At 42.9% G+C, this 23,691-nt stretch overlaps 1 protein-coding gene across 19 annotated transcripts in view; it reads right to left on the reverse strand.

Annotated features, from left to right (window-relative positions):
* KIF1B (kinesin family member 1B) overlaps window positions 1–23,691 on the reverse strand; it is a 211,485-nt gene that overhangs the window by 165,183 nt on the left and 22,611 nt on the right. The window lies entirely within an intron of this gene.

A 23,691-nucleotide genomic window follows, 5' to 3' on the forward strand; every position in this document is an offset into this window, starting at 1 on the left:
TACAAGTTCTTTAGTTAAACATGTTATTCTGTGTGTTCAAAACATCCCAATCAGTAAATTCATACCACTAAATCTGAATAGGGCAATCAAAAATTAATAGGCTGGGCTCAGTGGCTCATGCCTGTAATTTCAGCATTTTGAGAGTCCGAGCTGGGTGGATCACTAGAGGTCAGGAGTTCAAGACCACCCTGGGCAACATGGTGAAACCCTGTCTCTACAACAAATACAAAAAAAAAAAAAAAAAAAACAACTAGCTGGGCATGGTGGTACATGCATGCAGTCCCAGCTACTTAGGAAGCTGAGGTCGGAGGATGGCTTGAGCCTGGAGGTTTGAGGATGTAGTTAGCTGTTATCGAGCCACTGCACCCCAGCCTATTTTGAGACCCGATCTCAAAAATGAATGAATGAATGAAAACAATCATAGTTTTAAGACGTAATTTATACATGGAACATGAAAAACCAGACCAACAGCATTAACTGCGTGTTACCAGTATTCAGAACAGACCCTGGTATAAAGTAGATGCTCAGTAAATATTCTGTGACAATGTTTATCCTCCTTAGGTAAGTTACCAGCCAAAATTTGGAAATGAACGACATTTCTATTTCTTTTCTTTTTGAAGACAGAGTCTTGCTCTATTCCCCAAGCTGGAGTGCAGTGGTGTGATCTCGGCTCACTGCAACCTCCTCCTCCCGGGTTCAAGAAATTCTCCTGCCTCAGCCTCCTGAGTAGCTGGGATTACTGGCACTCACCACTATGACCGGCTAATTTGTGTATTTTTAGTAGAGACAGGGTTTCACCATGTTGGCCAGGCTGGTCTCGAACTCCTGACCTCAGGTGATCTGCGCATCTCCGCCTCCCTAACTGCTGGGATTACAGGCGTGAGCCACTGCACCTGGCCCACATTACTATTTCAAGGCACCTGTTAAGCCCTGAAATATTGGAACACATCAGAAATGGAGCTGGGCGCGGTAGCTCACACTTGTAATCCCAGCACTTTGGGAGGCCAAGGCAGGTGTATCACTTGAGGTCAGGAATTCGAGACTAGCCTGGCGAACATGGTGAAACCCCATCTCTACCAAAAACACAAAAATTAGCCAGAAATAGTGGTGTGTGCCTATAATCCCAGCTACTGGGGAGGTTGAGGCAGGAGAATCACTTGAACCCGGGAGGCAGAGGTTGCACTGAGCTGATATTAATGCACTGCACTCCAGCCTGGGTGACAGAGTAAGACTTCATCTCAAGAAAAAAAAGAGAAATGAAAATTAGAAAGTTATTGAATGAATCCAACCACTATTTGAAAGAAGCTTTTTTTTTTTTTTTTTGAGACAGAGTCTCCCTCTGTCACCCTAGCTGAAGGGGAGTGGCACGATCTCGGCTCACTGCAAGCTCCACCTCCCAGGTTCACGCCATTCTCCTGCCTCAGCCTCCTGAGTAGCTAGGACTACAGGCGCCCGCCACCACGCCCAGCTAATTTTTTTGTATTTTTAGTAGAGACGGGGTTTCACCGTGTTAGCCAGGATGGTCTTGATCTCCTGACCTTGTGATCCGCCCGCCTCGGCCTCCCAAAGTGCTGGGATTACAAGCGTGAGCCACCGCGCCTGGCCATGAAAGCTCTTTTTAAAGATCTTACTATGTACTTCAGAAAAGCATTTGGTAATGAAGCATTCATTACAAATACAGTGTTATTTCTGAAATCTAAGGTTGACAAGTATGTAAATGATTAGTGTGTGTGTATTTATGTAATGTAGTATATAGTGGAATCACAGACTAAGTCATTTTGGAGTGTAATTAACTGCATGTTACCAGTATTCAGAAAAGACCCTGGTATAAAGTAGATGCTCAGTAAATATTCTGTGATAATGTTTATCCATCCTAGGTAAGTTAGCAGCCAAAATTTGGAAATGAACCACATTACAGCAAAATTACTTTTTTGACTGAAATGCATGAAGTCTCACCACCCACATTAAAAGTGATTTATCATGTCATTAATCCAGTCACACTATATTTCAGGGACTGACTATGAATGCTTTAAAGCTTAATCTTTCTCCCTCACTCATACACACAAAGCTTTAGCTCCTCATATTTGAAATGAAACAGAATCTTTATGGCATGTGGTCATGAAATCTCCTCAAAGACTGGATATCTCAACCAATCTACTCCTTTGAGGCAAGGCCACATCCCAGGCTATCAGTGAGATCAGGATTAAAAAATAAATCTGTCTCGCACAGCTGTTTGCTCAGTACACAAATAGCAACAGTTGCTACGGTGCTTAGTTCTCTCTCTTGCTGGATTCCACTGGGTACAGCCACGCATTTATGTTCCAACCTCAAATGCTGACAGAGTATTAATAAAGCTCACACTGTACATAATCATGTGACAAGGAGACATGGTTCTAGAAGGAACATCTCTCCACATGCAAATGGTAATCCAAGCAAAGAAGTGTGCTTCTAACCAAAGAGGAATTAAATGCAAGATTTAAAAAACAGCCAACATTCACAGAACACTTACTCTGAGCCATAAGTACTTTCTGTCTACGAACCTTTTTTTTTCTGAGACAGGATCTAACTCTGAGGCCCAGACTGGAGTACAGTGGTACAACCACAATTCACTACAGACTCAACCTCCTGGGCTCCAGTGATCCTCCCACCTCAGCCTCTGGAGTAGATGGGACCACAGGTTCATGCCACTACACCCGGCTAATTATTTTTCTTTTTTGTAGAGATGGGAGTCTCACTATGTTGCCCAGGCTGGTCTCAAACTCCTGGGCTCAAGCCATCCTCATGCCTCAGCTTCCCAAAGTGCTGGGATTACAGGTGTGAGCCACCACACCAGACCTACTAACCTATTTGATGCTCCCAAGCACTCAATGAGCCAGATGTTTCATTACCCCCATTTTACAGATAGATAAACCATCACAGAGAGGTTAAATAAGTTATTCATGGCTCCAGAGCTAGCTAGTGGCAGATTCAGGATGCAATTTTGGAGAGTTTGGCTCCAGAGTTCACACTCTTAGCCAAGACACCATCATTTAAATGTTTATTCCCTATATGCAGCATTGTCAAGGCTAAAGGCAGGAAGGCATTTTCATGGAAATACATGTGCACACCTACATGTATGTGGCCACCCCACTAAAATCACACTGTAGGCATTGTTTAAAATTCTCTTTATTGGCCAGGCACAGTGGCTCACATCTGTAATCCCAGCACTTTGGAAGGCTGAGGTGGGCAGATCACCTGAGGTCAGGAGTTGCAGACCAGCCTGTCCAACATGGTGAAACCCCATCTCTGTTAAAAATATAAAAAATCAGTGCAGCGTGGTGGGGCACGCCTGTAATCCCAGCTACTCGGGAGGCTAAGTAAGACAGGAGAATTGCTTGAACCCGAGAGGTGGAGGTTGCAGTGAGCCAAGATCACACCACTGTACTCCAGCCTGGGTACAAAAGAGCAAAACTCCATCTCAAAACAAAAAAAAACTGTCTTTATGACCTGGCTCGGTGACTCACACTTATAATCCCAGCACTTTGGGAAGCTCAGGCAGGAGGATCGCTGGAGTACAGGAATTTGAGACCAGCCTGGGCAACATGGTGAAATCTCATCTCCACAAAAAATACAAAAGTTAGCTAGGCATGGTGGTGTGTGCCTGCACTCCCAGCTACTCAGGGGGCTTAGGTAGGAAGATCACCTGAGCCCAGGGAGGTCCAGGCTGCAGTTAGCCAAGACTGTGCCACTGCACTCCATCCTGGATGACAGACTAAGACCCTGTCTCAAGTAACAACAACAACAACAACAACAAAAACCCCACAAAAACAAAGAACTTCTCATTTAAAAGTGGGAACTGATGGCTGGGCACGGTCACTCACGCCTGTAATCCCAGCACTTTGGGAGGCTGAGGGGGGTTGATCACTTGAGGTCAGGAGTTTGCGACCAGCCTGGCCAAGATGGTGAAACCCCATCTCTACAAAAAATACAAAAGTTAGCGAGGCATGGTGGCACGCACCTGTAATCCCAGCTACTTGGGAGGCTGAGGTGGGAGAATTGCTTGAACCTGGGAGGCGGAGGTTGCAGTGAGCCGAGATTGCACCACTGCACTCCAGCCTGGGCAACAGAGCAAGATTCCATCTCAAAAATAAATAAATAAATAAATAAATATAAAAGTGGGAACTAGGAGGACTGTAGTTCCTAAAAGATCTAAAAGATGAATGACCACACAAACTCTACCAAGAAAACGGAAATAAGTGTCATATTGTGTGAGTCAGATTCTAGGTTTCGGTAGCTCAGCAATAAGAACAATGATGACACAAGGCATGCCCTCTGAGGTAGTCCTCACCGCTCAAAAACATGGTTATAATAAACACTCCTAGCCTCTAGAAAATCTGCTGTCAAAAAACTTTTAAGCCTCTGCACCATAAGACAGGGCCAAAAAATAAATGATAAAGCTTTTTTTTTTTTTTTGAGACGGAGTTTTGCTCTTGTTGCCCAGGCTGGAGTGCAATGGTAGGATCTCAGCTCACTGCAACCTCCGCCTCCTGGGTTCAAGTAATTCTCCTGCCTCAGCCTGCCACGTATCTAGGATTACAGGCATGCATCACCACACCTGGCTAATTTTGTATGTCTAGTAGAGACAGGGTTTCACCATGTTGGTCAGGCTGTTCTCAAACTCCTGACCTCAGGTTATCCACCCACCTAAGTCACCCAAAGTGCTGGGATTACAGGGGTGAGCCACCGCGCCCAGCCAATAAAGCTTTTAAGCCATATTTCACTCAGCCTTTTAGCTACCAATTCTACCAAGAATGACTGAAAGACTACTCAGATTTTATCGCTTTGTTCTCTTTTCCTTAGTAAAAAAAAAAAAAGAAAGAAAGGAAAAACTACACCAATGAGTTAACTTCCTCAATTCACATGAAATCCTTTTCCTCTTCTTCAATATTCCTTTCTCCCAGACTTTTAAAGCTTCTGAAACTAATAGATTTTCCTAACTTATATCTTCAAAACCAAGCTGCTTTTATTTTATTTATTTATTTTTTTGAGACAGTCTAGCTCAGCTGCCCAGGCTGGAGTGCAGTGGCACGATCTCGGCTCACTGCAACCGCTGTCTCCTAGGTTCAAGTGATTCTCCTGTCTCAGCCTCCCGAGTAGCTAGGATTATAGGCACCCGCCATCACGCCTGGCTAATTTTTGTATTTTACTAGAGACAGGGTTTCACCATGTTGGCCAGGCTGGCCTTGAACAGGATCCTTACCTCAGGTGATCCACCCGCCTCGGCATCCCAAATTGCTAGGATTACACGTGTGAGCCACTGCACCCGCCCCCAAGCTGCTTTTAAAATAACTGCTTCTATCAACAACTAATCCATTTGTTTTCCCCAGACAGCGTCACGGTCTGTCACCCAGGCTGGAGTACAGTGGCTCAATCATGGCTTACTGCAGCCTGCAACTCCTGGGCTCAAGTGAACCTCTCACCTCTGCCTCCCAAGTAATTGGGCCTATAGGTGTGCACTACCATGCCAAGCCAAATTTTAATTTTTTTTGCAGAGATGGGGCTTTGCCATGTTGCCTAGGCTGGACTGAGACTCTTGGCTCAAGCAATCCTCTTTCCTTGCCCTCCCAAAGTCATGAGCTACCATGCCTGGCTTAATATTCTAAACATATGAAAGAACAATTTAAAAATACTGTATTTACAAAAATTAGCTGGGCGTGGTGGCGGGCACCTGTAACCCCAGCTACTTGAGAGGCTGAGGCAAGAGATCTGCTTGAAACCAGAAGGCAGAGGTTGCAATGACCTGAGATTGCACCACTGCACCCTAGCCTGGGCAACAGAACGAGGCTCCGTTTCAAAAAAAAAAAAAAGTTAAGAAATACTGTATTTAGGTGTTTTTTACGACCTTGGGTATGACTGCACGTCTGTGTCCTCTCTAAAATTGAGGTAATACCTAGTTTACAGAATTAAAGGAGTGAAACACTTACACATATGTTAATTTTTCTTAAATAGGTATTTTACCTTGTTTTAAACTCTCAATATTCAGTAGGTATGATAATATTCCATTTGATCTTTAAACCAAGGTAAGAAAAACACACCAGGCCCAGGTTCAGTGGCTCATGCCTGTAATCTCAACACTTTAGGAGGCCGAGGTGGGAGGATCATCTGAGCCTACGTGTTCGAGACTAGCCTGGGCAACATAGTGAGACCCCATCTCCACAAAAAATAAAAAGCAACAACAAAAAAAGAAAAGTTCACTAACTGATAAACTAAAGCACAATGTAAGAATTCTGTTTCTTTTCTCTTTTAGAGACAGGGTCTTGCTCTGTCGCCCTAGGCTGGAGTGCAGTGGTGAGATTACAGCTCACGCATCCTCAGCCTCCTGGGCTCAAGTGATCCTCCCACCTCAGCCTCCTGAGTAACTGGGACCACAGGCACGTGCCACCATGCACGGCTAATTTGTTTATTTTTTTGTAGAGACAGGGTCTCCCTAGGTTGCTCCAGCTGGTCTCGAACTCCTGGGCTGAAGCAATTCTCCTGTTTTGGCCTCCCAAAGTGCTAGGATTACAAGTGTGGGCCACCGGACCCAGCCAAGAGCCTATTTCTTGCCAACAGTCAAAGTACGACATTCAAGTCCTTACTTAAATGTGTCAACAAATCTCTGATGCTCCCCCAACATCATATATCCTGAAAGTGCTTGGACCATGTCTTATGGATCCTCTATACTGCCCTATACCAAGGACTCACATGAATGCCCTCCATGTGTCATGTACAACTCTGATTAAATTCCATTTTCAAGAGCATAAAAAGAAAAACAGTGTATAGCTGTGCAATATATACATAAAATACCAGTAGATTTTACTAACATTCATAGCAAAAAAAAGAGGATTGTACTACTGAAAGACTGGGCATAATTAACACAGTAGTTCTTGTATCAAGGTCAACTGAGCTAAAATAGTGTGTTGGACTTCTAATTTGTTTCACAGAAAGCATGCACATAAAAACAGAATTACAGTAATTAAGGAACACATTCAACATATAAACCATATTTTCACCCACAAGCTGTTACGAATTTAGTACCCACCCCCAGGGTCACATGGAATCAGCATGTAGGCTTTGTCTAGGACAAGTCGCCACTTTTCCTGCAAAGAATGGACTCCAGGAATATTTTTGAGGACTAGAGTCAGAAAATAACTCTTTTAAAAGTATTATAGACTTCATATTGTTTTACTTCCTATAATCCACCTTTTCAAGCTGCTTTTCAAGGCCTCTTTTACAGCTTCTGTGCCTGAGGTCTTTTCTTCAATCTAGGTTGCTCTGGACACACAGCATACTCCAGACCTGGACCCTACAAGCAACATTCCACAGATGATCTGGGAGCCATCTTTGGCTTTTTTCTTTCATCCTCCACATCTAATGTATCCTATCAGTTCTACTTTCCAAATATGGCTTCTCCCCACCACCATCGTGACCACCCTGGTTCAACCACCACTTCTCTCACTTGGATGACTGTAATAACTCCAGTTATTACCAGATGACAGAACACATCAACCACTGCAGCATGTTTGGGAACTTTGCTCTCCATTTGTATAACATAAAGACTCCCATGAGAACGACATCTTTCATCATCAGAAATCCATGAGTCCCAGTATCTGGTGTTGCAGGGGCAGCGAGAGAGGTGGGTCCATTCATACATCAAAAGATTATGTCAGCTGAGCACAGTGGCTCACACTTGTAATCTCAGCACTTTGGGAGGCTGAGGTAGGAGGATCACTTGAGCCCAGGAGTTTGAGACCAGCCTGGGCAACATAATGAGGTCTTATCTCTACTAAAAATACAAAAAATTAGCCAAGTATGGTAGCGTGCGCCTGTAGTCCCAGTTATTCAGGAAGCTGAGGCAGAAAGATCATTTGCACCCAGGAAGTTGAAGCTACAGTGAGCCGTTACTGCACCACCACACTCCATCCAGCCTGGGCAACATAACGAGACCCTGTCTCAACAACAACAACAACAACAACAAAATTGACCCAATATTCAATGATCAAAAGGTAAAGTGACCTTAAAAATATTTCTAGAAGACATTTTCAAAGATTTTACCGATGAAGTAGAATGCTGTAGAGCAGGGGGCCCCACCCCTGGGCCAGAGACCGGTACTGTCCATGGCCTATTAGGAACCAGGCCACACAGGAGGAGGTGAGCAACAGGCGAGCATCTGTCAGATCAGTGGCGGCATCAGATTCTCATACCAGCATGAATCCTATTGTGAACTGCACATGTGAGGGATCTAGGTTGCCCGCTCCTTATGAGAATCTAACTAATGTCTGATGATCTGAGATGGAACGGTTTCATCCCGAAACCATACACTTCCACCCCCGTCTGTGGAAAAATTATCTTCCACAAAACCGGTCCCTGGTGCCAAAAAGGTTGGGGACCACTGCTGTAGAGGCTTTAATGTGATCCCACTCTAAGTATCTAACATTACCCAAGGTCTATCTATAAGCATGTAATAAACTCTGTAAGCCTTAATTTTTAATTTTCTTATCTGTAATATGGGCATATTAATAATAGTGCCTAACTATACAGAACTGTCATTTAATTCTCACATTTTGGCTCAAGGCCTAGCATAAAGTAAATGTTCAAAATATTCTTTCATTTAACAAATACTTGCATGTCTACCATGACCTATAGATACCTAGTGAAAACAAGTCCCTGCCTACATGGAGCTTACATTCTAATGACAGCATCAGACAATTAACTAATACAAATAGCATAATGTTGGAAAGAAAAATAAAGCCGGGTTAGGAGATAAAAGATCACAGTGAAAGTGGTAGAAGTGGCTATTTTAGATAAAAGCAAACAAGCTGCCACCTCTGAGGAGATATTTGAGCAGGAATCTGAATGAAGTTTAAGGAACAGCAAGACCAGCAGTGTAGCCAGGTGGGCAAACGATGATCAAATGTGAAATCAGATAGCCAGCCAGAGGCCAAATTCTGTGAGGCTGTGTGGCCAAAGTGAGGATTTTTAGTTTTATTCTAAAATAAGGACTGGTCGCAGTGGTTCACACCTGTGAACCTCCCTAGCACTTTGGGAGGCCTAGGTGGACATATTGCTTGAGCTCAGGAGTTCGATACCAGCCTGGCCAACATGGCAAAACCCTGTCTCTACTAAAAATACAAAAATTAGCTGGGTGTGGTAGCACGCACCTGTAGTCCCAGCTATTTGGGAGGCTGAGACACGAGAATAGCTTGAACCTGGGAGGCAGAGGCTGCAAGTGGGACTAGATCATGCCACTGCACTCCAGCCTGGGCGACAGAGGCTCTGACTCTGACTACAAAAAAAATTTTAAATTACCATTACTTAAAATGAAATAAATGTGACAGGAAACCAGTGAAGAATTTTAAGCAGAGGGGTGACATGATCTGATTGCAAAGGGGTGACATAATCTGATTTATATTTCTTTTTTTTCTTTGAGACAGAGTCTCACTCTGTCGCCCAGCAGGCTAGAGTGCAGTGGCACGATCTCAGCTCACTGCAAACTTCGCCTCCCAGGTTCAAGCGATCCTCCTGCCTCGGCTTCCTGAGTAGCTGGGACTATGGGCGTGCACCACCATGCCCGGCTAATTTCTGTATTTTTAGTAGAGACGGGGTTTCACCACGTTGGCCAGGCTGGTCTCCAACTCTCGACCTCGTGATCCGCCCACCTCGGCCTCCCAAAGTGCTGGGATTACAGGCGTGAGCCACCACACCCAGCCCTGATGTATATTTCTAAAATATGACTGGCTACTGCATGGAAACAAGGGCAAAAGCAGAGAGACAGGAGGCTATTGCAGTACTTATCTTGACTAGAGTAGAAATGGCAAAAGGTAACTGATTCAGGATATATTGTGAAGGCAAAGATGGCAAGACTTACTGATTGATATATGTGGCCTATGAGAAAAACGGGGAAGGTAAGAATGACTCCAATATTTTTGGTCTAGGCAACTAAAAGAATTGATAAAAATAAAGGAGGAGCCACTCTGGGTGGTCAGGAAGGGAAAAAACAATAGTTATGTTTAGGACATGTTGAGTTTGAGATGCTTCTGTGGACTTCAAGTAGAGTTCAGTTGGCAGCTGGGTAGCCAAGTCTATACTTCTAGAGAGAGGTCCAGGCTACAGAAGTGAATCTGGGAGTTATCACCATCTCAATGACATTTAAGCCCCCAGAACTAGAAGAAATCATCTAGGGCGTCTCTCTTTTCTGGAGAGAGAGATCTGAGGACAAAAGCCTGGTGGACTTTTAACCTAAGGAGGTAAAGAATAACCAACTTGGGAGGAAGGAAGGCAATTAGGAGAGTATGGGGTACTAAGAGCCAAGAAAATGAACTGTTTGAAGTAGTCAGTCACGTTATATTCCCTACCTTTATTACAATGATTATCATCATAACCACTTACAGGACTCTCTAGAAGAATGAGTTCAGGCTATCTCCTGATTTCCCCAATAACTTGCTCTGCTCACTCTCACCTCCGGGCCTTGCCTCTTGGTTACCATCCAAATCCCATGTGGTTTCAAGGCTGTTTTCCTAAATTTTCCTTCATAAATCTAAAAGGCAGCTTTAGCATCTAAGACCTAAATGTATTTTTTTCCAAGTCCAAAGGAAAAATGATCCTTCCTTTATCCTCTCCATACAACTTTTGTATCTTTTCCCTTTTGTCTTCAGGTTTTTTATTTCTAATGGTGTAGCCAACACTAACCTTAGGAGAGCTGGAGAAGGGCAGGACACTATAATTTCCATAAAGGCTGACTTGAAGACTTTTATCCAAGATAAACATAAATGCTATCAAAATGACTATCACAAAATGTTTCAAAGGTCTTAGTTTACTGATGAACCACAAGTGACCATCTTCTCTTTCTTGAAGAAGCTTCAAGTTAAGACTTAAGACAGTCTACTAAATTCCCTAATTTTACCCCCTTTTCTCCCTGCCTTATTCACAACTTTGCTACTTTAGCATAAAGATGCAGAAATAACACTTTAATTACTGAGCCCTAGAAAATAAGGCAGTCAAAACAAGATTAGTATTTAAACGCCTTTTAATTCCCCAGAATAAATTTATCTAATATCTCAGTGTCTAGTAATTACACTGTTGTTGGCAAACTACTAAAGATTTTGCCTGCAACTATAATTAATGTTATCTGTGTGGCAACACTGTAACTTTATATTAACTTTAGTAACCAAGCACGTTTAGGGCTTGTTAAAAATCCCAGTGACATCTTCAGCACAATCTTCCGCTCTAAAAGCCTCCTAGAGCAACAATTAAGAAAAATGGCGGCCGGGCGCGGTGGCTCATGCCTGTAATCCCAGTCCTTTGGGAGGCCGAGGCGGGCGGATCACGAAGTCAGGAGATTGAGACCATCCTGGCTAAAACAGTGAAACCCCGTCTCTACTAAAAATACAAAAAATTAGCCGGGCGTGGTGGTGGGCGCCTGTAGTCCCAGCTACTCGGGAGGCCGAGGCAGGAGAATGGCGTGAACCCGGGAGGCGGAGCTTGCAGTGAGCGGAGATCACGCCACTGCACTCCAGCCTGGGCGACAGAGCAAGACTCCGTCTCAAAAAAAAAAAAAAAAAGGAGGGCCGGGCGCGGTGGCTCAGGCCTGTAATCCCAGCACTTTGGGAGGCTGAAGCGGGCGGATCACCTGAGGTCAGAAGTTCGAGACCAGCCTCAACATGGGGAAACCCTGTCTCTACTAAAAATACAAAAATTAGCCGGGCGTAGTAGTGCATGCCTGTAATCTCAGCTACTCGGTAGGCTGAGGCAGGAGAATTGCTTGAACCTGGGAGGCGGAGGTTGCGGTGAGCCGAGATCGGGCCATTGCACTCCAGCCTGGGCAACAAGAGCGAAACTCCATCTCAAAAAAAAAAAAAAAAAAAGAAAAGAAAAAAAAGAAAAATGGCACACAATAAAAATATTTTATACACTGCTTATATTTTAAAACCATAAAAGCAAAACCCACAGGCAACTCGCTCCCCTCCTCACAATATAGAAACATAGTAAAACCTATTGCCATAAAGATTTGAGCAAAAGATCTATAATCATAAAGTTCCTTAATCATTTACAACAAATTTAGTTTCCCATTTTTTTATAAAACAGGGATAAATGTACTATACATATTCACTGTATACTTGATCCCAGAGTATTAAAAAACAAATATACAATAGGAAAATAGGAAAAAAATTATCTCTTCTATAAAACATGTTACTTAGCATACACATTGAATAAACAATCAATTAACAATTCTGCTCTTCCTAAGCAAATTTTGAATGATTCTAAAGAGATATGATTTGCAAGGCCTAGATTTCACTCAACCTAAAATGCCCAAAGACATGTAAACTGATAATCATCTGCCCCTTCCCCCCAGCTTTTTCCTCATAATTTCCCTCCATCAAGAAAATAAATCAAAATAAATTTTAATCTAAGTTAAATTCAAATTAAGCATAGACATTCAGCATTACTGCACAGAATAGTAAAACTTAATAAATATTGTGAGAGGTGATATGCTCTCCAATAGTAAGGGTTCTGGAGACAGCCCAACTTCATTTTCTACTTCCCTCAATTAATAGATATGTGAGCCCAGGCAAGACAGCCAATAATACCTCTTTGTATCAATTCCTTCATCTGTGAAATGGGGAAAGAGTACCTGCCATATAATTATTGCAAGGATTCAGTAAGTTAAAATCTGCCTAATTGTGCCTGGCACAACTTAAGTGTTTGTTGTTTTTAATTACTAATTATGGTATTTTTTCCCCCACTAAAAGGCAATTGTTTTTTGAGACGCAGTCTTGTTCTGTCACCCAGGCTGGAGTGCAGTGGCACGAACTTGGCTCACTGCAACCTCTGCCTCCCAGGTTTAAGCGTTCTTCCCACCTCAGCCTCCTGAGTAGCTAGGATCACAGGCATGTGCCACCAGGCCCAGCTAATTTTTTTGTATTTTTAGTAGAGACGGGGTTTCACCATGTTGGCCAGTCTGGTCTCGAACTCCTGAGCTCAAGTGATTCACCTGCCTCGGCCTCCCAAAGTGCAGGGATTACAGGCGTGAGCCACCACACCTGGCCTAAAAGGAATTGTAAAATCTCCCATTTTGCCTCCTCAAGTTTATTCACAGCTAAAGGAACATGTGTCAGTAACAGACCGGAACAATGTGGTGCGGAAAGACTAAGTGTAGTTAAATCATTTCCTCACTGTGTTGCTTCTGATACTTCCGGCCCCACAGTTTTCTGGTAAGCCAAAACCAAAAGGGCTTCTCAGACATGACCTACCTTTCCCTGCCATCCTTCTCAATTACAAGTCATGCACCACATAACGACCTGTCCATCAGCGGGCTGCATACATGAAGGTCCACATATATGAGTGGTCCCATAAGATTATATTAATAGGCTGGGCGCAGTGGCTCACGCCTGTAATCCCAGCACTTTGGGAGGCTGAGGCGGGCAGATCACGAGGTCAGGAGTTTGAGACCAGCCTGGCCAACATGGTGAAACCCTGTCACTACTAAAAATACAAAAATTAGCTGGGCATGGTGGTGGGCACCTGTAATCCCAGCTACTTGGGAGGCTTAGGCAGGAGAATTGTTTGAACCCAGGAGGCGGAGGTTGCAGCGAGCCAAGATTGCACAATTGCACTCCAGCCTGGGTGACAGGGCAAGACTCCGTCTAAAAAAAAGATTATATTAATAATATCGTATTGTTACTATCATATTTGTACCCTTTCTATGGTTAGATATGTTTAGATCCACAAATACCACCAATGTCTTACAATTTCCTACAGTATTCAGTACAGTAACATGCCATTCAGGTTTACAGCCTAGGAGCAACAGGCTATACCACAGAGCCTACGTATGGAGTAGGCTACACCCTGTAGGTTTGTGTAAGTACACTCTATGCTGTTTGCACAACAAAATCACCTACCGACACATTTCTCAATGCATGAGTGTATTTAGACGCCCTTTCTCGGTGCTCTCCTAATAGTCATCACATTGCTTTGATTATTTATCTCTATCTAAGACAATACTAAAATCTCTCTGAAAGCTTTGACACCTAGGCTTGCTGAATAACAAAAACCTAATTTCCTATAGGTGCTCTCAAAAACCTAACTTCGTATTTCTTATTCTTATCACCTGTATGTATGTACAAGGCATTCATCCCTAAACACCACAACTAAGAACAGCTTTCACCTATACAATGCACATTCCTTGATAAACAGGTACTACCGAAAACTGAACTATGAATGCCCACTTTGTCTGACATAGAGACAGAAGTAGCATCCCTTTCACGGTCTTGTGAACTGCATTCCAGACTTTGCTAGCTGCCATTACACCACTTCGCACTTCACTAGGCAACTACCAAAAGCAATCACCACCACGATATTGGCTAGACTTTTAAAAATGAACTCCAAAACACCTCTTGAGAGTTGCAAAGAAGGCATTAAAAAAAAAATTGGGCATGGTTGCTTTCTCCTATGAGAAACCAACAAATGCATATATAAAGGCAGCACAAAGTTTACTTTGGATTTTAATTATGACAATCTCAAAGACTACAACAACAACATGCAAAGCACAAAGAAAGAGGACGTTTCCACCAAGATGATTTTTTCCAGTACTTCTCTTAGCCATTTTGATGTGAAAAATATTTATTTAGCTAAAGAAGCTTATTAAATTATATCATGTAATAAAAAGAAACTCCGAATACACAATAGCAAAAACTGCCTCCAACTTAGTGATAGGTTCAATTATTTCTGCCTTTAAACTTATATTCCCACTGAAAATTTAGACACTAAAACTAACCACAGGCTTGGCATGGTGGCTCATGCGTGTAATCCTAGCACTTTGGGAGGCTGAGGCAGGAGGATCCCTTCAGCCCAGGAGTTCAAGACCAGCCTGGGCAATATAGTGAGACTCCATCGCTCCAAAAAAATTAAAAATTAGCTGGGTGTGGTGGCTGTAGCCCCAGCTACTAGGGGAGTGAGGTAGGCGGATCACTTGGCCCCAGGAGGTTGAGGCTGCAGTGGGTCATGATTGTGCCACTGCATTCAGTCTGCGCAACAGAGCAAGACCTCGTCTCACACACACACACACAACTAACCACAAGAACAACTTACATAATTTTTAAAATAGTATGCTATATAGTATACATGATTTCATTTGATCCTCACAACCTGAGACAGCAGACTGGGAAGGCATCAGCAATATTTCCACTCAATAAATGAAGAACCTAAGGCTCAAGTGTCTGATAACAGAGGATGAATATAAATGAAGTATGGTTCATAAATAGAATAGAATATTAAGCAGCTACTGAAATCATGTTCTTGAGGAATATTTAAGAAATGAGGGCCAGGTGTGGTGGTTCACACTTGTAATACCAGCATTTTAGGAGGCCAAGGTAGGAGGATTACTTGGGGCCAGGAATTCAAGACCAGCCTGGGCAACAAAGTGAGAACCCTGTCTCTACCAAAAAAAAAAAAAAAAATGAACTACCCATAAATTCTTAAATCCATTCAATCCATTTTTATATTGATTTTTCATGTTATTGAAAGTAATGGATATATCACAAGAAGAAAACAATATTTAAGGTAATTTCCATAACATCTTCTAGCCATCCAACTCTATGCAATCCCCTTTCTGCACTCTGAGTGCTATTTACGATGGCACTTCTAGATCACTATGGAATTAAAAATGGTTCAGGCCGGGTATGGTGGCTCATGGCTTTAATCCTAGCACTTTGGGAGGACAAGACAGGCAGATTACTTGAGGTCAGGAGTTTGAGACCAGACTGGCCAACATGGTGAAACCCCACCTCTACTAAACATACAAAATTAGCCAGGTATGGTGGCACCCACCTGTAGTCCCAGCTACTTGGGAGGGTGAGGCAGGAGAATCACTTGAACCTGGGAGGCAGAGGTTGCAGTGAGCTCAGATCGCACCACTGCACTCCAGCCTGGGCAACAAAGTGAGACTCCGCCTCATAAATAAATAAATAAGGTTTGGCAGGGTGTGGTGGCTCACGCCTATAATCCCAGCACTTTGGGAGGCTGAGGCGGGCGGATCACGAGGTCAGGAGTTCAAGACCAGCCTGGCCAATATGGGGAAACCCTGTCTCTGCCAAAAATACAAAAATTAGCAGCTGGGCATGGTGGCTTATGCCTGTAATCCCAACACTTTGGGAGGCCGAGGCGGGCCGATCACGAGGTCAGGAGACCAAGACCATCTTGGCTAACACGGTGAAACCCCATCTCTACTAAAAATACAAAAAAATTAGCCAGGCATGGTGGCGGGCGCTTGTAGTCCCAGCTACTCGGGAGGCTGAGGCAGGAGAATGGCATGAACCCAGAAGGCAGAGCTTGCAGTGAGCCAAGATTGCGCCACTGCACTCCAGCCTGGGTGACAGAGCAAGACTCCATCTCAAAAAAAAATTAGCCAGGCATGGTGGTGGGCGCCTGTAGTCTTCGCTACTCAGGAGTCTGAGGCAGGAGAATCCCTTGAAGCCGGGAGGCAGAGGTTGCAGTGAGCCGAGACTGTGCCACTGCACTCCAGCCTGGGCTACAGAGCAAGACTCCGTCTCAAAAAAATAATAATAATAAAATAAAATAAAAAATAAAAATGAAAACGGTTCAATATCTAGGAACACATTTGTGTTCCAACGTTGGTCCTGAATATTAAAGCATATAATTACACTTTTAAAAAAACCAACAAAACTAGTTGTAATATACCCATATTACAAAATTTCAAAAGTTGTATAGAAAAATAGTAACATTAAAAATATTAGAAAATAATTTGTTCAGCAGCAATAGAATAGAAAAATTAGAAGATAGAAAAAGCAAACTAAAAACAGTACATATAATCCAATTACATAAAAATCTTAATATGTGTAAAATGCAAGGAAAAGATTAGAGGAATACAGATCCAGATGTTAATGGTAGTTCTCTCTGCGTGGTGACATTGGAAATAATTTTGCTTGTGTCTGTATTCATCAAAACTGAAAGAACGGGCAGATCACTTGAGCCCAAGAGTTGGGACCAGCATGGGCAACATGGTTTTTTGTAGAAACTCTCTCTACAAAAAATACGAAAATTAGCCAGGTGTGGTGGCACAGGACTGTGGTCCCAGCTACTGGAGAGGCTGAGGTGGGAGCACTGCTTCAGCCAGGGAGGGGGAAGCTACAGTGAGCCAAGATTGCACCACTGCACTCCAGCATGGGTGATAGAGCGAGACTCTGTCTCAAAAAAACCAAAAACAAAAAAACTGAAAGAAAAAAGTACCAAAAAAATCCATCAAAAGCAGTAGTACACTGTGGTTAAGGAGGTAAGAATACAGATGACTTTTCTTTCTCGTTTATTATTCACAATGTTCATAATTTGCATGCATTTACATTTATTTTCATGTGGTTATAGTAATTTATACTAAAAAAAGTATACAAATTTAAATGCATTACTTTCTTTTGGTGTTTTTTGTTGTTGTTGTTGTTGTTTTTGGATGGGGTCTCACTGTCTCACCCAGGCTGGAGTGCAGCGACACAAGCTTCCCTCACTGCAACCTCCACCTCCCAGGCTCAAGAAATCTTCCCACCTCAGGCTCTGGAGTAGCTGCAACCACAGGCGCGCACCACCATGCTCAGCTAATTTTTTGTATTTTTGGTAGAGACAGGGTTTTGCCATGTTGCCCAGGCTGGTCTCGAACTCCTGAGCTCAAGCAATCTGCGCATCTCAGGCTCCCAAAGTGCTGAGATTACAGGTATGAGTCATCACACCTGGCCTAAATGCATTACTTTCTGTATTTTTTTTTTTTTTTGAGACAAAGTTTTGCTCTTGTCGCCCAGGATGGAGTGCAATGGCTCCATCTCAGTTCACTGCAACCTCCGTCTCCCAGATTCAAGTTATTCTCCTGCCTCAGCCTCCCCATTAGCTGGGATTACAGGTGCCCACCACCACACCTGGCTAATTTTTGTATTTTTAGTACAGATGAGATTTCACCATGTTGCCCAGGCTGGTCTCTAAATCCTGACCTGAGGTGACCCACCCGACTTGGCCTCCCAAAGTGCTAGGATTATAGGAGTGAGCCACTGTGTCCAGCCTAAATGCATTACTTTCTAAACTCTTCCTTTCCAAATCTCCATGTTGCCCTTCCTCCATCCCAAATTTTCTTTCTTTCTTTCTTTTTTCCTGAAACAGTGTCTCACTCCATTGCCCAGGCTAGAGCGCAGTGGCGTGATCACGGCTCACCGCAGCCTTGACCTCCAGGGCTCAAGTGATACTCCCACCTCAGCCTCCCTAGTAGCTACGACTACAGGTGCGCACCACCACACCCAGCTAGCTTTTTTGTATTTTTTGTAGAGACAGGGTTTCGCCATGTTGCCCAGGCTGGTCTCAAACTCCTGGACTCAAGCAATCCACCTGCCTCAGCCTCCCAAAGTACTGGGATTACAGGCATTGAGTCACTACACCCACCCCCAAATTTTCAATAGTGGACATGAAATCATTATTTGTATCAGTTACGCTGTGCGGCATTTGGTTTAGAAATGTATGCGTGAATGAAAAGCCTATAAGACATATAATATGAGTAATAAACAGGAAAAAAAAGTCAGGGCTACTTCTATCCCAACCAAGATTGGGCACTGGGGAAATAAAAGGTCCTGGCAAAGGAAGGTTGTTAAATATATGAACAAAATTCACCAAAGGGCAAGAGACAATTTGTGGGTAAAAATAAAGTAAAATATCACAGTTCAGTCACTTGATGGAGTGTACCTCATATTATAAGTGAAAACCAATTTTATCTACTTCCTGTTTTTGAGTGCATTTATACAGGTTTAATGTCTCCAGGTTTACACAAATAACCTAACCATAAATGTAAGCGGTTAGATCATTCACTTTGGCTCATTTCCCTTTTTACCAAGTAATTAGACAATAAGAAATGCTTCTCAAGTGGGAGAACCTTGGAATATAATGGGATATTATTGAACAGAGCCATTTGCATGTGCTTGGGACTCCAAAATGTCAAGGCAGTAACATTTATTTGTGCCATGGAGAATATTTCCTCCAAGACCAGAAAGTGCTTAAATAAAATAGCTACTTCTCAGTTTTCAGATTTAGCACATTCCCTAAAGTACTCTTCATACTCTTCTACTTTTTCATAAGAGAGTTTATGGCAGAAACATTCTAGTGCATTCCATCTGCAATCAGTTATAATCCTTGTGAGCAACAGTCCAGGCCAGCTTGCCAGCAAAGCAGCCTTTTTAATGCAGCTAACACATGTGTACAGCATATTCATTTCCAACAAGTCTATGTTCAAAATGCATGCCCACTTCCAATCTAAGCCCAATGGTGTTTAAAAAAAAAAAAAAACAAGCCAATAATACTTTCTAAAATATCATCTTTCACACAAATGTTAAAAATCTCTCACTTAAAAATTACTTGGCATACATATTAGTCAAATTACTAAGAAATTGCCATAGAAGGCTGAAAACAGAAACAGAAAACAAGTAGAACACGGAAAATGCAAATATTCTACAGAAAAAAGTTCCTCATACAATAGATATAATGGTTCTCATATGATTAATTGCCTTCCAAGAACAGATACCTTTCAAAGGAACCAAACTGACTGTAAATCTCTGAGCCAGGACAAAGTATTTAGCTAGAAAACTAACCCGCATTTTTGCAAGGCTGATTAACCTACTGAGGATTTTTGTTTCAGTAGACTAATGCTAATTTAAAAGTCACAAATTACTCCTGCCGAAATTGTACATGCAGGGAAACAATGTGTTATAATCAGCTGAGGGTAGGAGTACCATTATCTAGTCCTAACACTGCCACTAATAAGCTGTAATAAGCTACAATTCTGAAATTTTTCCCAAATACACTATATGGGTTTTTGTTGTTGTTGTTGTTGTTGTTGTTGTTTTGGGATGGAGTCTTGCTCTGCCACTCAGGCTGGAGTGCAGTGGCATGATCTCAGCTCACTGCAACCTCCGCCTCCAGGGTTTAAGCGATTCTTCTGCCTCAGCCTCCTGAGTAGCTGGGACTACAGGCACGCATCACCACGTCCGGCTAATTTTTGTATTTTTAGTAGAGATGGGGTTTCACCATATTGGCCAGGCTGGTCTCAAAACTTCTGACCTCGTGATCCATCCGCGTCAGCCTCCCAAAGTGCTGGGATTAGAGGCTTGAGCCACTGTGCCCGGCCCAAATATACTATATGTTTAGTTTAAATCTTACATCCCAAGGTCCAGCTTAAATGGAATATCATCAATAAATCCTTATATTTGCTTTCTGCCAAACTCTCATTTATGCTTTTTTTTTTTTTTTTTTTTGAGACAGTGTTTTGGTCTTGTTGCCCAGGCCGGAGTGCAGTGGTGTGATCTTGGCTCACTGCAACCTCCACCTCCCGGGTTCAAGTGATTCTCCTGCCTCAGCCTCCTGAGTAGCTGAGATTACAGGCACACTCCACCACGCCCAGCTAATTTTTTGTATTTTTAGTAGAGACGAGGTTTCATCATGTTGGTCAGGCTGGTCTTGAACTCCTGACCTCAGGTGATCCACCCACCTCGGCCTCCCAAAGTGCAGGGATTACAGGCATGAGCCACTGCACCTGGCCTATACTTTTTAATAATCCTTTTTTTTGGCTGGGTGCAGCAGCTCATGCCCATAATCCCAGCACTCTGGGAGGCCAAGGCAGGTGGACTGCTTGAGCTCAGGAGTGGGAGACCAGCCTGGGCAACATGGTGAGACCCCACCTCTACTAAAACTACAAAAATTTGCTGGGCATAGTGCTGTGCACCTGTGGTCCCAACTACTAGGGAGGCTGAGGTGGGAGGATCACTTGAGCCCAGGAGGCGGAAGTTGCAGTGAGCTGAGATGGTGCCACTGTACTCCAGCCTGGGTAACAAGAGTGAGATCCTGTTTCAAAAAATAAAATAAAATAATAATCCTTTGTTATGGTAATTAACACTTCGATCACTTTTTATCCTGTATTGAAATTATTTTGGCCGAGCACGGTGTATCACGCCTGTAATGCCAGCACTTTGGGAGGCTGAGGCAGGCGGATGACCTGAGGTCAGGAGTTCAAGACCAGCCTGGCCAACATGGTGAAACCCCATCTTTACTAAAAATACAAAAATTAGCCAGGTGTGGTGACAGGTGCCTGTAATTCCAGCTACTCAGGAGGCTGAGGCAGAAGAATCGCTTGAACCCGAGAGGCGGAGGTTTCAGATCAGGAGTGGGAGACCAGCCACTGCACTTCAGCCTGGGTGACAGAGCAAGACTCCGTCTCAAAAAAAAAAAGAAAAAGAAAAGAAATTATTTTAGTATGTCTAGTCTCTCCAACCATAAACTTTAAAAACTCTTTAAGGGAGGCTGGGTACAGTGGCTCATACCTGCAATCCCAACACTTTGGGAGGCCAAGGCGAGGATCACTCGAGCCCAGGAATACAAGACCAGCCTACACAATATAGTGAGTCCCCGTCTCTACAGAAAATAGAAAAAAACTAGCCAGGCATAGTGGCACATGCCTGTAGCCCCGGCTACTTGGGAGGCTGAGACAGGAGGATTGATAGAGCCTGGAAGGTCAAGGCTGCAGTAAGCCATGATTGCACCACTGCACTCCAGCCTGCGTGACAGAGCGAGACCCTGTCTCAAAAAAAAAAAAAAGAAAAAACAAACAAAAAAAAAAAACAGCCAGGCGCGGCAGCTCATGCCTATAATCCCAGCACTCTGGGAGGCCAAGGCAGGTGGATCACTTGAAGTCAGGAGTTTGCGATGAGGCTGGCCAATATGGTGAAACTCCATCTCTACTAAAAACACAAAAATTAGCCAGGCATGGTGGTGGGTGCCTGTAATCCCAGCTACTCAAGATGCTGAGGCAGGAGAATCACTTGAACCCAGGAGACAGAGGTTACAGTGAGCCGAGATCACACCAATGCACTCCAGCCTGGATGACAGAGTGAGATTCTATCTTAAAAAAAAAAAAAAGTCCCTTAAGGGCAGGGTCCCATGGTATAACTCTGTGATCCCTACAGCCTAACATTACAGCAAACTTGCAAATCCGATAGTAGGGATGGAAAGGATACTCAAGGCAAAGCAGAGCCACTCGGCCTATTCCCTAGAAAGGTTTTGGACAAATTATGGTGGAAAAGCCACTAGGAATTCAGCATTGTGCTGAAAACAACCCTCTTTGGTAGCCATATATATAAGTAAAATATGTAATATTACCTCCAGTTTATAGTTGAGGAAACCAAAACTTGGCCAGGCGCGGTGGTTCACGCCTGTAATCCCAGCACTTTGCGAGGCCGAGGCGGGTGGATCACCTCAGGTCAGGAGTTTGAGACCAGCCTGGCCAACATGGTGAAACCCTGTCTCTACTAAAAATACAAAAAGTAGCCGGGTGTGGTGGCAGGCACCTGAGATCATGCCACTGCACTCCAGCCTGGGTGACACAGTGAGACTCCATCTCAAAAAAGAAAAAAAAAAAAAAAGCTTTATTGAGATACAATTTATATACCATAAAGTTCACCGATTTAAAGTATTCAATTCAATGTTGACTTTTGCATCTCTTTTTCTTTGACAATTTTTCATACGATATAATTCACAGAACTGTTGGCAATGTTGACATAGAAGAGTGAACTACAACGGTACAGCTGTTTAGCCTTCTACTTTTAAATTTTTTTAAATATATATATGGGGTCTCAAAAACAGACCCTTTTTTTTGAAGCAGGGTCTTGCTCTATTGCCAAGTCTGGAGTGCAGTGACATGAATACAGCTCACTGCAGCCTCAACTCCTGGACTCAAGTAATCCTCCTGCCCTGGCCTCCCAAAGTGCTGGGATTACAGGCATTAGCCACCACACCCGGCCTTCAAATGTTTTTTTAAAAAAAGATTGTTGCAAGCCCTTATCTGTCAAGTTCAGAGAAGAGTATAAGCAGTGGAGCATTCAAAGTTGTATGTGAACTACCTGAAATGTGGGCTGCAATATCTAGCTAGATTTTGGTGGAACAAACATTTCCACCAGTAGACTCCTCTACACAGAACGTTGGCAAATGGAGCACAAGCTAATGAGGTTAGAATGTGTACTTCAGCAGTAACTTGTGCCTGAAAGGGTGACGATTCTTCTGTTATCACAAAATTACAGATTTAAAGACAGTAGAGCCTACCTCTATTTTAATTGATAATTTGCCTATGGAACCATATCAAGAAATTTGGTAATGCAGGTATAAAAGAAACAACTTAAGTCATTTTTCACCTAAGCAATTCTATAGAGAAACAAACTATGAAGCAATTACTGATAACTTTAGTAATAATGTATAAGTTTACTCTATATTATATCTATTGTTCAACTCAAAGAATCACTGAAAAGTTCTAAGATCATCTTGGCAAAATCAAGTATTATTTAAAATCTAGAAAGAAAAACAATGAATCTTGCAGCCTCAATAGGTATATTTCACATTAGGACTTGGCAAAAAGCACTGTTTATACCTTTATTATCATTAAAATTTCAACTTAATAAGCATAAACACTTGCTAAATTAGTTGTTATTCAGGGTTTCTCAATTGTACAGGGTAAAATAAATAGTCCATATTTAAATATACTATAGCAAATATCACAGAGGGGAATACATTCAATGGATCATTCAGAATAGCAAAGTTCAAAGTGTTAACATACAGATGTTCATCTATTCTGAACACAGCAAGACGACAGGGAAA

The sequence above is a fragment of the Pan paniscus genome, chromosome 1, assembly GCF_029289425.2.
Source record: "Pan paniscus chromosome 1, NHGRI_mPanPan1-v2.0_pri, whole genome shotgun sequence".
In the NCBI taxonomy this organism is placed as follows: domain Eukaryota; kingdom Metazoa; phylum Chordata; class Mammalia; order Primates; family Hominidae; genus Pan; species Pan paniscus.